Source organism: Pongo abelii, chromosome 2, assembly GCF_028885655.2.
Source record: "Pongo abelii isolate AG06213 chromosome 2, NHGRI_mPonAbe1-v2.0_pri, whole genome shotgun sequence".
In the NCBI taxonomy this organism is placed as follows: Eukaryota; Metazoa; Chordata; class Mammalia; order Primates; family Hominidae; genus Pongo; species Pongo abelii.
In genome coordinates this window covers 177,754,819-177,767,289 of record NC_085928.1, presented here as the reverse complement: position 1 = coordinate 177,767,289, position 12,471 = coordinate 177,754,819, and the positions used below count along the sequence as shown (strand labels likewise).

Below are 12,471 nucleotides of genomic sequence, written 5' to 3'. Positions count from 1 at the left end.
CCTCCACAGTACCCATGGCATCCAGGCTGTCCGTGCTGAGGGGCGCCTGCAGGCCTGCACTGAGCTGCCTTTAGCCCCGTCTTGGCCTCCCTCCCATGCTCATCAGTGCCCAAAGTCTGGAGGGGGCCCAGTCGGCAGGGGGTTGATGTGTCAGCACTGCCCCAGGCATGTGTACACCCGGCCAGCTCATGACAGCACCTGGACTTGGCCACAACTTTGCTCAGAAATCAGAGTGGTCTCCGGGATCAGGGAGAGGTCAGGCAGTAGGAGCAGGCACTTCTGAGGCTGCAATGGGCAGGGGCTTCCTGGGCCTGGAGAGTGCAGAGATGCCCAGGTCCACAGCAGCTGTGCCCAGGTTGGCCGGGCTCCCGCCTCTCCAACTCAGAAGGAGGCAGGCTTCTACTTGTTCCCAGCTCCTGCTGGCTCCGTGGAGCATGAAGCCCTGGCTGCTCCTCCCTCCCTTGCTGCAGACGGGGTCATGGCAGCGGCCACTCCAGACAGGCCACCACTGCCATCACGTAAATATGACTAATATACCACGTGAAGATAGAGGAGACAGACGGCCATCTACACACCAAGAAGGGAGGCTTCAGAAGAAACCAATTTGCTGACACTTTTATTTCAGACTGACAGCCTCTAGAGCTGTGAGAAAATAAATTTCTGTTTTTTAAGCCACTCAGTCTGTTACTTGTTACTGCAGCCCTAGCAAACCATAAAATGGCATTCAATCTTGGGGTTTCAACTTTTCTCTAAGAAAGAAACAAAACAAACAAAAGAGGCCTCAAATACATTTTTTGAAAGAGCACAGGAGAGTAAGAAAAAGAATTACTCAAATTTATAACTCCCCTTTCAATTCCAGGAGATCTAATTCAGATTTCAGATAAATAACTTTGTTGCTGATGTCCAACACCATTAAAAGCACAGTTGATTTCCCATTAGGTTGCTTAGTTAGACTTTGTAAGTATCAAGTCCTACTCACAAAATACATTTTCCTTCAAGCTTTGAAAAGCACATAATTATCTTGTACGTATACGGAAGGATTTTCAACATTTTGGTACATCTGTTACAGAGGACCTGATTACTTTGAATAAGCCCCAAGACAACTAACAATGGCATCTCTGAATATACTTTTAATGGGAATATTACTTCCTCAGATCTTATTTGGTATTAAGATATAAGTACTGCATTATTAAATAGTCCATTTCACATATTATGATGTTTTCTTCTAGAATGTATTTGTTGATGAGAAGAAAAATAAAAAAGCAATCAAGTTTTCACATTTAGTAATAAAGTATAATTAGCTCCCTCAAATCCAAAAGAGTAGTGTTTTTTTAAGAAAAATTTAAATTGTGTTAAGTAACCGAATATATTTAGTTGGTAAAATCAGCACATAAATTTCATGACAGTAGCTGGGCGCAGTGGCTCATGCCTGTTATCCCAGCACTCTGGGAAGCTGAGGCAGGAGGATCACTTGAGCCCAGGAACTCAAGACCAGCTTAGACAATATAGTGAGACTTCATCTCTATGCAAAATAAAATAATATTAATTTTAATTTTAAAATAGTAATAATAAAAAAGAAAACATTTAAAAAATAAATTTTAAGACAGTAAAATATATTAACCAGCAGCTATTTGATGCTGTATTATTTTCAGATTCTGCTGCCCATTTTCATCAGTCTGTGAGTTAAGCATCAAGAGCCAATATTATGACCTTGAATACAAAGGTGCTAGAACCCAGTTCCTACAGGGTAATGAGTAGCTGCATTGTCAGCTAAGCCCTTCTGAAGAATTCTAAAAGGGGTTCTCCTCAAAGACACCACATAATATTCCAACTACATCAATTTGCACATAGGAAACTGCCTCCAATAGCTACTAGGCTTGACCAGCTGGCTGCAGTAGGCACTTTGAAATAAGAAAAATCATCCCTTTATTTCTAGCCTCTGTCCCAAATGTTGTAATATCCTCTAGTCACCTATTTTCTTGCCTGTTCCCACTTGCCCCACCAAAACGATGGTGGTGGTAGTTGTGGCAGGGATATTGCAAGGTACTTATGGCAGAAAGAGAAAGAAAACAAAGATGCTAAGGGTTATTCTCAGAGAGCTAGTTATTTAAAAGATAATGAAATGGACAAACTTTTAAAAAAATTCATTAAAAAAAAAGAGATTGTCCACATAAACAATATTAAGAGCAAAAAAAGAACATACCCAAGAATAGGGAAAATAATTTTTTATCACAAAAAATACTATGTATAATTTTCTGCAGATAAATGTTAATTAACTTTATGAGATTATAAGTTATTTACTATGAATATTTATTATACATGATTTGGGAAATTTTGATAGATATACATATATCTGTGAACCTTTCTCCACAAATAAAATACAAAATATTTGGCGGGGTGCAGTGGCTCACACCTGTAATCCCAGCACTTTGGGAGGCTAAGATGGGCAGATAACCTGAGGTCAGGAGTTCGAGACCAGCCTGGCCAACATGGTGAAACCCCGTCTCTACTAAAAATACAAAAAAATTAGCCAGGCGTGATGGTGGGTGCCTGTGATCCCAGCTGCTAGGGAGGCTGAGACAGTAAAATCTCTTGAACCCGAGAGGCAGAGGTTGTGGTGAGCCGAGAATGTGCCACCGCACTCCAGTCTGGGTGACAAGAGTGAAACTCCATCTCAAAAACAAACAAACAAACAAACAAAAAACCAAAATATTTCCATCTACCCTAAAAAAGTATTTGTTCTTTTTTATGCAAATAATTTTGAAAATGAAGAGATTTACCACGAGCTAGACTATTTTATACAAATGTATAAATTACAAAATTGGGCCGGGCATGGTGGCTCACGCCTGTAATCCCAGCACTTTGGGAGGCCGAGGCGGGTGGATCACGAGGTCAGGAGATCGGGACCATCCTGGCTAACATGGTGAAACCCCGTCTCTACTAAAAATACAAAAAAAATTAGCTGGGTGTGGTGGCGGGTGCCTGTAGTCCCAGCTACTTGGGAGGCTGAGGCAGGAGAATGGCGTGAACCCAGGAGGCGGAGCTTGTAGTGAGCCAAGATCTGGCCACTGCACTCGAGCCTGGGCGACAGTGCGAGACTCCGTCTCGAAAAATAAAAAAAATAAATAAAAAATAAATAAATAAAATTGAGACAAGGAAAAAAATAGAATATTTGAATAATCCAGTAACCATTAAAGTAATTGAATCAGTATACAAAAACTTTCTCCACCCTCGAAATTAAAGCCTCCAAGCCTAGATGGTTTTCTAGGTGATTTTAACCAAACCTTCAAGGAACAGATAGGATTGCCTCTTGTAAAACCATTCTAGACATTAGAAAGAGAATAAAAGCTATCTAACTCATCTGTGGATATTTTACTTTGCTGTAAAAATTGAAAAAAAAAATATAAGAAAGAAAATCATAGACCAAGCTCACCTATTAGCATGAAGATAAAATTCTTTAGAAATCAGAAAATTAAACTCAGCAACATATACAAATCATCTTTTCGAATGAGTTTCAATGGATGTTACAGTGTGTCATGACTCAGCAGTAGAGAACTGCTCTCCTGACTGCCTCCAGTTCACCTTAAAGCTTCCTCCGGGATGATCTTATCAAAACACAAATCAAATTATGCTACTACTCCACTTAAAACACTTTATCCCCTCTCCTGCTTGCTCTCCCTCTCACCTCACCTTCAGTATATTGCAAACCTGCATACCTGCTCAGTATAAACTATAAGGATCTCTATCAGGCCGCCTTTGCTTCCTTCCACTAGCATTCTTTGCCCCATATGCTGTGCTTCAAATTATATGAACTGAAACAGCCTCAACATAGCACGCTTTGTCATTTCTGTATCCTTGTTTCCCTAGAATCTCCCTCAACTTTTGTTGTACAGTAAGACACCTAATGTAGTTTAGAAGCTCAGCATCAAGCTCTGTGAGGCTTTTTCTGCTCTCCTCTAATTCCTAAATCACTAAAGTAGATCTGATCACTCTCCTATTGAACCCAGAAACTAATTCTATTGAAGCCTTTCTAATATGTCATATTTGCATTGATGCTTCCCTCTTCCTGGACAGTCTACTTCCTTAAGGCAAGGATTGTGTCATTTTTCTTAGTAACCTTGCCTTCTGGCATATAGTAGGGCCTAAAGCATGAACTAACCCTAGTAGAGGGAGTTTCCTGGTAATGTTCAATTTTCCAGTCTTTAACCCAGTATGCTGTCATAGACAGGATTTCAGTAATTGTTGAATGAAAGTGGTTAACTATTTCATATTATAAGACTTTGGGTACATAAAGTCTTTCAGTGTCATCTGATGTGCACTATGACCACAACTCTGTTCATAATTATGGCTACAAAGTTTATTCTCGTAATAGGCCAGGCATAGTGGCTCATGCCTGTAGTCCCAGTACTACGGGAGGCCAATGCAGGCCAATCGCCTGGGGCCGATCGCTTGAGCCCAGGAGTTGGACACCAGCTTGGGCAACATGACAAAACCCCATCTGTACAAAAAATTACAAAAACTAGCTGGGCGTGGTAGTCCCAGCTACTCACGAGGCTGAGGTGGGAGGATCACCTGAGCCCAAGAAGGTTGAGGTTGCAGTGAGCCAAGATCGCACCACTGCACTCCAGCCTGGACACAGAGTGAGACCCTGTCTCAAAAAAAAAATTCTTTTTAAGTTTATTCTTGTAATAAATAAAACATAAGACAATAATCTAAAGTAGACGTTCCAAGAAAATTGACAACAGCAGCAGACAGGGAAAAAGTGCAAAGGCCACATACATGCTAAAAGACTTCAAAATCTGATTGAGTAAAAGAGTAAGGAGAATGGGATCCAGCAGACTAGTGCTATTGTATTTATTTCAAAGACAGCAAAACAAAGATTGAATGCAACGTTTGGATTCCCATATCATGATTAACTACTACATGAGGGATAACAAATGTCTGCACCTGTAAATGAGACCTTAGGACAATCAACCTTCAGAAAAAAACCATCCCATTGGATACATAAGTAGAAGAAAAGGGACTAATAAGAAGGCTGGGCATGGTGGCTCACACCTGTAATCCCAGCACTTCGGGAGGCTGAGGCGGGCAGATCACTTGAGGTTAGGAGTTCAAGAGCAGCCTGGCCCACATGGTGAAACCCCATCTCTTCCAAAAGTACAAGAATTAGCCTGGTGTGGTGGCGTGCACTTGTAATAGCAGCTACTCAGGAGGCTGAGGCCAGAGAATTGCTTGAACCCAGGAGGCAGAGGTTGCAGTGAGCCAAGATTGTGCCACTGCACTCCAGCCTGAGTGACAGAGTGAGTCTCCATCTCACAAAAAAGAAAAAAAAGAAAAAGAAATCACATCACAGGTACCAAGGGGAAAAAAAGAAAATGAAGCCTTTTTTTCTTGAGACAAACTTCAAGCTGTCTCATTAAAATAAAATATAACCAGAAAGTGGTCTAAGCAAGCATGTGTCTGCAGCCACAAAATCTTAGAAGTAGATCAGGTCATGCAGAGAAACAGGCAATGTCACGCAGGAGACAACCAAGACCATCTTTCCTGCTAGGCCATACACTCTTCAAGGCCTGGACTTTGCCTGTTCTACTTATCTCATCCACAACACCTTGCACACTGCCAGGTACCAGGTATGCACTCAGATATTTGATAAATTCAACCAGAATGCAAAGGGGTATTAAGGAGATTTACACTGATGAGCTTGTCTTGTTGGTTAGAGAAAAGTTAGCTATTCTCTCAATCAATCAAGCAAAGGCAAATAGTTTTTTGTTTTTAAATCTGCTGGCACCAAGCAGCCTTCTCCTTCTGGCCACAGCAGACAGTGCTGCCAAATGACTGGTCCTACTTTCCTCCAGGCAGCATGAGGCCAGGATTTTTACAATGGATGAGATGGGAACAGGGCCAGTAAACCCTAGGTTCCCCCAGAGAAAAACTGGGCAATAATTCAACCTTTTCTGAAAAAAGCAGGGCAAGACTACAAAGGCATTCATTCAGTCACTTAGTAAATATTTATTCAGTACCCACTACATATGAGGTATTGTGCAGGGCACCAAAGGCTCTAAGTATCTGATTAACATCATGCTTGCAGGATGGCCATCATGCAAGTATAGGCCACTACTGCCTCTGTGGCACTGTTCCTAAATTCAGCCAATTTAAATAGATTTCTGCGTCATCAACGGCATGCTTAAAATAACAAAATGACGAGAGTATTATAACAGAACCCTAGCATACCAAAAGTGTCTCTGTGCTTTAGTTGCCAAAATATTTTTAGCTTCAGCCCCACCCATGAAATTTATAAAAGTTCCTAGAATTTGAGTTATCTTATGATAGGAATAATGTTTCTTTGTTTGCTTTTCTGGATAGATTTGTTACAAAACCAGCAAACATTCATTTATTGGTTCATTCATTCATTCATTCATTCATTCATTCATGTGCTGAGCACCTACTATGAGCCAGATGCAGCAGGTATACTATGATGAACTAAATAGTTCCTTCCTAATGAGACGAAAGCAGACATCAAATAAAAGAACAATAAAAAAGCAAATCAATAAATGACTACAATTTCAGGGTATAGTAAGTATAACTAAGCTAACAAGATAAGGTGATATGTTGGTTACTGACTGGGGCAGCGAAGAGGAGCTAGTTGACACAGTGTATTCAGAAAGGTGGGTCTGAGAGGGCAAATCTTAGCTGAGACTGAAGGAATACAAAGGAGCCAGCCACTGGAAGAAATAAAGGGAGAGTATTTCAGATGAAGGGAAAAGCTAGTGCAGAGGCAGATAGAAACTGGGCATGTTTAAGGACCCAAAGAAGGGGCTGTGTGGCTGCAGTGGGGAGGGCAGGAAGTATGAGAGAAGTCCCCATTCTTGTAGCCAGGTGGGGTACAGTGACATTTACTCACAGCACTCAGCCACTCGGTATCTACCCTGTCCCCCACCACAAATTCTCTTCTGTGTTCTGGGGACAGAAAGATGTCTATGCTTTTGAATAGCTCTGAGCTCAGAGACAAGTATGTAAACGAATAGTCTAGGAGAAAATGAAACATGTGCTAACAGAGGTGTATGCAAAGTGCTACCAGATTCCAGATAAGGAAAAGTAAACCATTTAGGAAGGAAGAGGAATGTCAGGTCAAGCTTCTCTGATGTGTTGACCTTTCAGCTTGCTCTTAAACAATTAGTAAGAGTGAAAAGTCAGAGAAGGCAAGAAGGACATTCCAAGCAGAAGATTCTATTTGTAAAGTGAGAGAAACTTTACATCCCCAGTGGGGATCTCTTGAAGGTCTAGTTGGAGCCTGAGCTACGAGGAGGTTGGGGAGTAGGAGAGGACATAATTTTAAGAGCTTTGACGATGATGCTAGAGAGCCTGGATTTGTCCAGAAGTAATGGGACACAATGCTTTGATTTTAGAAGATAGCTGTGGCAGCTGCTGTGCAGGGTGAATCAGATAAGCAAACAGCTGGGGGCAGGAAGATGAACTTTGTTAGCTGTTGCAATAATCCAGGCAAGAAAGTAGAAGAATTGGAATTATGGCAATGAGAGAAATAGAGCCTTGTAGTTTACAGATGCAAGGAGAAAGAGAACAAACAAGGGCAGGGGGTAAGAGTAGGTCCAGCATAAATCAACAGCACTTGAGTCTGACCTGAATATGGCTTTTGGTGTGTCTTTTTAATTCCTTTATTTTACTGGCTCCTTTATTAAAGCTTGTACTTGATGCTGAAGGATTTAGTACTCTCTTTCTCCTTCCCCTTACACCTTCCAAGAGGATTATCTATTAATCCAAATGCTGACAGTCATCCATTTCCATTACAAAAATAGTCCTTCTCTATAACAGGATCCTCACTGCAAGTAGATGAGCATTTTTAAATAGAGCCTGAGAAGAAAATGATTCTCAGCACTTTCTATAATCCATGTTTATTGTATGAGCCTTTACTGTGTTTTATGTTAATGGAATTTACCAACAAAAGCAATGGACATCAAATAGAAATAAAAAATAAATGTAATAAATATTGAACATCTCATTTTATTCATTTCTTCATTCAGTAGGTGCTAAGCAGAAAGCACAGTGCTGGGCACTATAGGAAATGTGTAAGAATCAATCTTGGAGGGTTTAAATTCTGGCAGGGAATATTAGACACATCAATAACAATAATATGAGATAAAAAGAGATATGTGCCATAAAGAAAGGCACAAGGTATCATGAATTTAAGAAGGAATGATTACTTCTGGTTGGTGTAGTCATGATGCCTTGATGAAATTGAGGATATTAAAGCTGAGGTTCAGTGCAGGAGATTTTTCTTGTGGAAGAGACTTCACAAAAGCAGAGAGCTGGGGACAGGTGAGACACAGAGTGAGTATTTAGTTTGGCTGCGCAGGAGTTGTATATATGGAATCGACCAGAGTGAAGCCTGGTCTCAATGCCCTGCTGAGCAGCGGATGGGGCACAGCCGACTGAAGGCCGGCTTTGAACAGGAACTGGAATGATCTAAGAGTAAGTTTTTAAGGTGATTAATCTTGGCAGTGGCAGATAAAATAGATCGGATTGGAGAGAGATTGGAAACTGTTTAGAAGGCTATTGAAATAGTCTACAACAGCAGTAATGAGTCTCAAATAAGAGTGGATGCCATGGAATAAAAAATGAAAGAGTGGACTTGAGAGGTCTTAGCAAAAGATCTCAAGTCACTCCGTTTTTCCAGAAGCAAGAGAAAGCAAAGCAGGTTTTATTTTTCCCCACTGACAAATCATGTATGCTATTTTTGAAGAAAGATACAATTTTATCACATAATTTAAGAAAGTAACAATATAACGATAGTACTGAATTATTCTCTGAGTGATTTCAAATTTGCTAATTAATTCTATTATTAATGACTTTTTTTTAAAATAAGAAACAAGGTCTCATTATGTTGCCCAGGGTGGTTTTGAACTCCTGGACTGTCCTGTGTAGGCCTCTCAAAGTGCTGGAATTACAGGCATGAGTCACTGCGCCTGGCCTATTAATGGTATTTTTTAAAAGTTTTTTCTAATTTTTAAGTAACAATTTTAACTAAAAAAGCAATACATATACAAGGTAAAATTCCAAACACTACAGAGCAGTATATGAAACGAAAACTCCTCTTTCATCTAAAGCCTCTGTCCCGTGTTCCAGAGGCAACTGCTGTTATCATTTTCTAAGATATTGTTCAAATATTTTATGTCCATTTAAAAGCCTATATACATACATATATTGTTCTCTATTTTTTCATTTCTCTTCTTTTTCTTTTTCTTTTTTTTTTTTTAGCCATTTCATATGCTTGACTCCTCTGTCTTTTGACCTAATATGTTCCCATTCTGCCTTTTAATTTTTTTTTTTCTTCTCTGTTTCCACATGCTTTCTCCAGTATAGTATTTCTCAGCCTTTTCACTATTGACATTTTTGGCTGGATAATCCTTTGTTGTGGAGGAGCTCTCCTGGGCATTGCAGATGTTAGGAAGAATTCCTGGCCTCTTTGCCCAGATCCAAAATCTGGGCAAAGAAAAAATCTTCTGGAAAGAATTCGGCATTCTAGATGCCAATAAAAACACTGATATTTCATGGAAGGAGATCAAAATAGCAACATTAACAGGGGTCTGGAAGAAGTTGATTCTGACTTTTATAACTGACAGTTTCAAAATTTCATTGAAGGAAGTAACTGTGGATGTGGTAGAAACAGCAAGAGAACTTGAATTAGAAGTGAACCCTGAAAATGTGACTAGATTGCTGCTATCTCATGATCAAATTTAAATGGATGAGGAGTCGCTTCATAGGGATGAACAAAGAAAGTGGTTTCTTGAGATGAGATCTACTCCTGGTGAAGATGCTGTGAACGATGTTGAAATGACAACAAAGGACTTAAACTATTACAGAAACTTAGTTGAAACTTAGTTGATAAAGCAGTGGTAGGGTTTGAAAGGACTGAATCCAGTTTTGAAAGAAGTTGTACTGTGGGTAAAATGCTACCAACAGCATTGCATGATACAGAGTAATTGTTCATGGAAAGAAGAGTACATGGATGCAGCAAACTTCCTTGTTGTCTTATTTTAAGAAATTGCCACAGCCACTCCATCCTGCAGCAACCACCACCCTGGTCTATTAGAAACCATCAATATCAAGGCAAGATTCTCCACCAACAAAAAGCTTATGACTTGCTGATGGCTCAGATGATCATTAGCATTTTTCAGCAATAAAGTATTTTTACATTAGGGTATGTGCCTCACTTTTTCAGACATAATGTCTTTGTACCTTTAATAGACTATGGTATAGTGTAAACATAACTTTTATATGCACTGGGAAACCAAAAATTCATGTGACTCATTTTATTGGAATATTCACTTTAGCGCAGTGGTATGGAGCCAAACCTGTAATATATTGAGGTAAACCTTTATATATCCTAAACACCATGAGATTCTTATTAAAGTAGAAACAAAATGCATGCAAATAATTTTCCTGGGTATTTATGGGGGTTATGAAGAGTTATAGACATTAATCATCAAGGTTATGTTATTTGGAGAGGAAAAAACTAGACATATGAAAATGATACCAACCTTACAAAGCAGAGCATATGGTGCTCAAATAAATGATGAAGAGATAAATGCTATTGAATTTAGAGGAAACAAGGAGGCAAGTTTTATAATTAAAACAATAATTTTTGAATGAATGATTCATAAATTAATGTGTGTGTGCACACCACGGGGAATGTAAGGATATATTGGTTAGGGTGGATGGCATACTGGAGCTGCTTAGACTCTGGCAAAACTAATAATGTAATAATCAAAGAATTCCCACTGAAAGATTAGGAAGTTTGCTTTAGATCTTTTATCAAGTGATCCTGAAAACCCGAATGGGGTGGTATTTGAAAACGGCAAATCCAGGATTTTTTACTTATGTTTAAGGGGGCAAATAGTCCTTAGACCGTATGTAATGTGGGGCCAAATAAACCTCTTGTCTTCTTCCCCTCATCCTTTTTACCCTTCAGTGAACATTTACTGTGTGTCAACTATATGTCAGTTCTTTACAAGGTACCAGGAATACAACCGTGAGTAGGACACAGAGAAGGATTCAATTCTCATGGAAGTTTTGATCAAACAAACAGATACTTTGCATATAGAATGTATTAATTCTCTGGAAGATTCTAGTGTTATTTCCAATCTCTAAACCCTCTGTATTCATAATACGTATTTATGGTCTATTGTCTCTGTCTCTGTAAAGGCAATTAAATATTACCTTATAAACCTTCCAATGTGTTAGAAATTATAAGCTACACTGACCACAATAATTGATTTGCCACTGCGGTGCTACTCCGTCAGGACTGAGAGGCAGCAGGTATTCTATTTGTTTGAAATAACTTCCTAGATGTTTGGGTGAGACAGTGAGGAATTACTAATCAAACTGAAAATAGAGCCACGTTAGGAAAGTACAATGTAATTATCCAGTTGGAATTTGGCCAGTATGGTAAGACAGATTTCTCTCAATTCCTAAAGAAGAGAGAATGACAATGTTAAATTATGCTAAACTTCAGCCATGAATATATTTCTGACTCAGGTACAGATACCACATTATTTTTTGAAACTCTACCAGTCCTACATTCTTGATAACCCCACTGAAGAGTTCAGAGCCCTAGGAGCTTGGATATAAGCCATGAAAACATTTACTCAGGGAAAGCTCATTTCTCTTATGTGGACAAGAACATTTATATAGTAGACATTTAGAAAAGCTCTATTAGTGTTTAGGGCTGTAAGCTCTCTGAACGAGGGGTAGAAGTTGTACCAAATACATTAGTATCAACTCATTGCTAGAAGCTGAGTGCTGTTTAGAAAACAACACATCCAATCCTAAATCTGGGAGGACAAAGGATTTTTCATCACAGACACATTGAGAATTTCTCGAAAGCTATTAATATGACCCCCCCAAACTGCTTCTCTCTCACACACACCTACATGTATATGTGCAGATGCTTTGTGTGCACACATTTATATGCAATTTCAAGGGTTGGAGGGCATCAGCTTCTCTGAATTCAGTCTATGAGCCCTCACACTCCAGGTTTAGAAGCTATAGTTTGGTCAGCTTGATTCTCTATAGGCTGCTGCTTCAGGCTAAGAAAACTAAATTCTCTCCTTTAACACAAGAACTGCTAAGGAATCTATCATCTCAGTGCTATTTGGAAATTTGAGTTAAATAATTTGCATATAAAGAGGCCTTACATGTTGAGTTTCTTTTATCTTAATATATATCTATCTTTATCTCATCAGAAAACAGATTGTATTTTTATTTTCTCTCTTCTAAGGAAATGATAAAAATAATCCTTATATAACTTATTTACTCAGTCTTAAGTTCATTGTTGCCTTTTTTTGATGGCAAATTTCTTGGGGTTAGCTACTTAAAAATACTTCCAAAAGTATTTTACAAATTATAAATGCTTTAACATTGCTAATATTTTGTGAATTTTTTTATTCTGAAAAA

General features: G+C 39.1%; 1 protein-coding gene and 1 long non-coding RNA gene across 6 annotated transcripts in view; one reads left to right on the top strand and one right to left on the bottom strand.

The window, feature by feature from the left end:
• The window catches only part of SERPINI1 (serpin family I member 1), an 88,437-nt gene that overhangs the window by 4,853 nt on the left and 71,113 nt on the right, over positions 1-12,471 (bottom strand). The window lies entirely within an intron of this gene.
• LOC129058713 (uncharacterized) overlaps positions 1-12,471 on the top strand; it is a 48,885-nt gene that overhangs the window by 22,169 nt on the left and 14,245 nt on the right. The gene's annotated exons all lie outside the window — the stretch shown is intronic.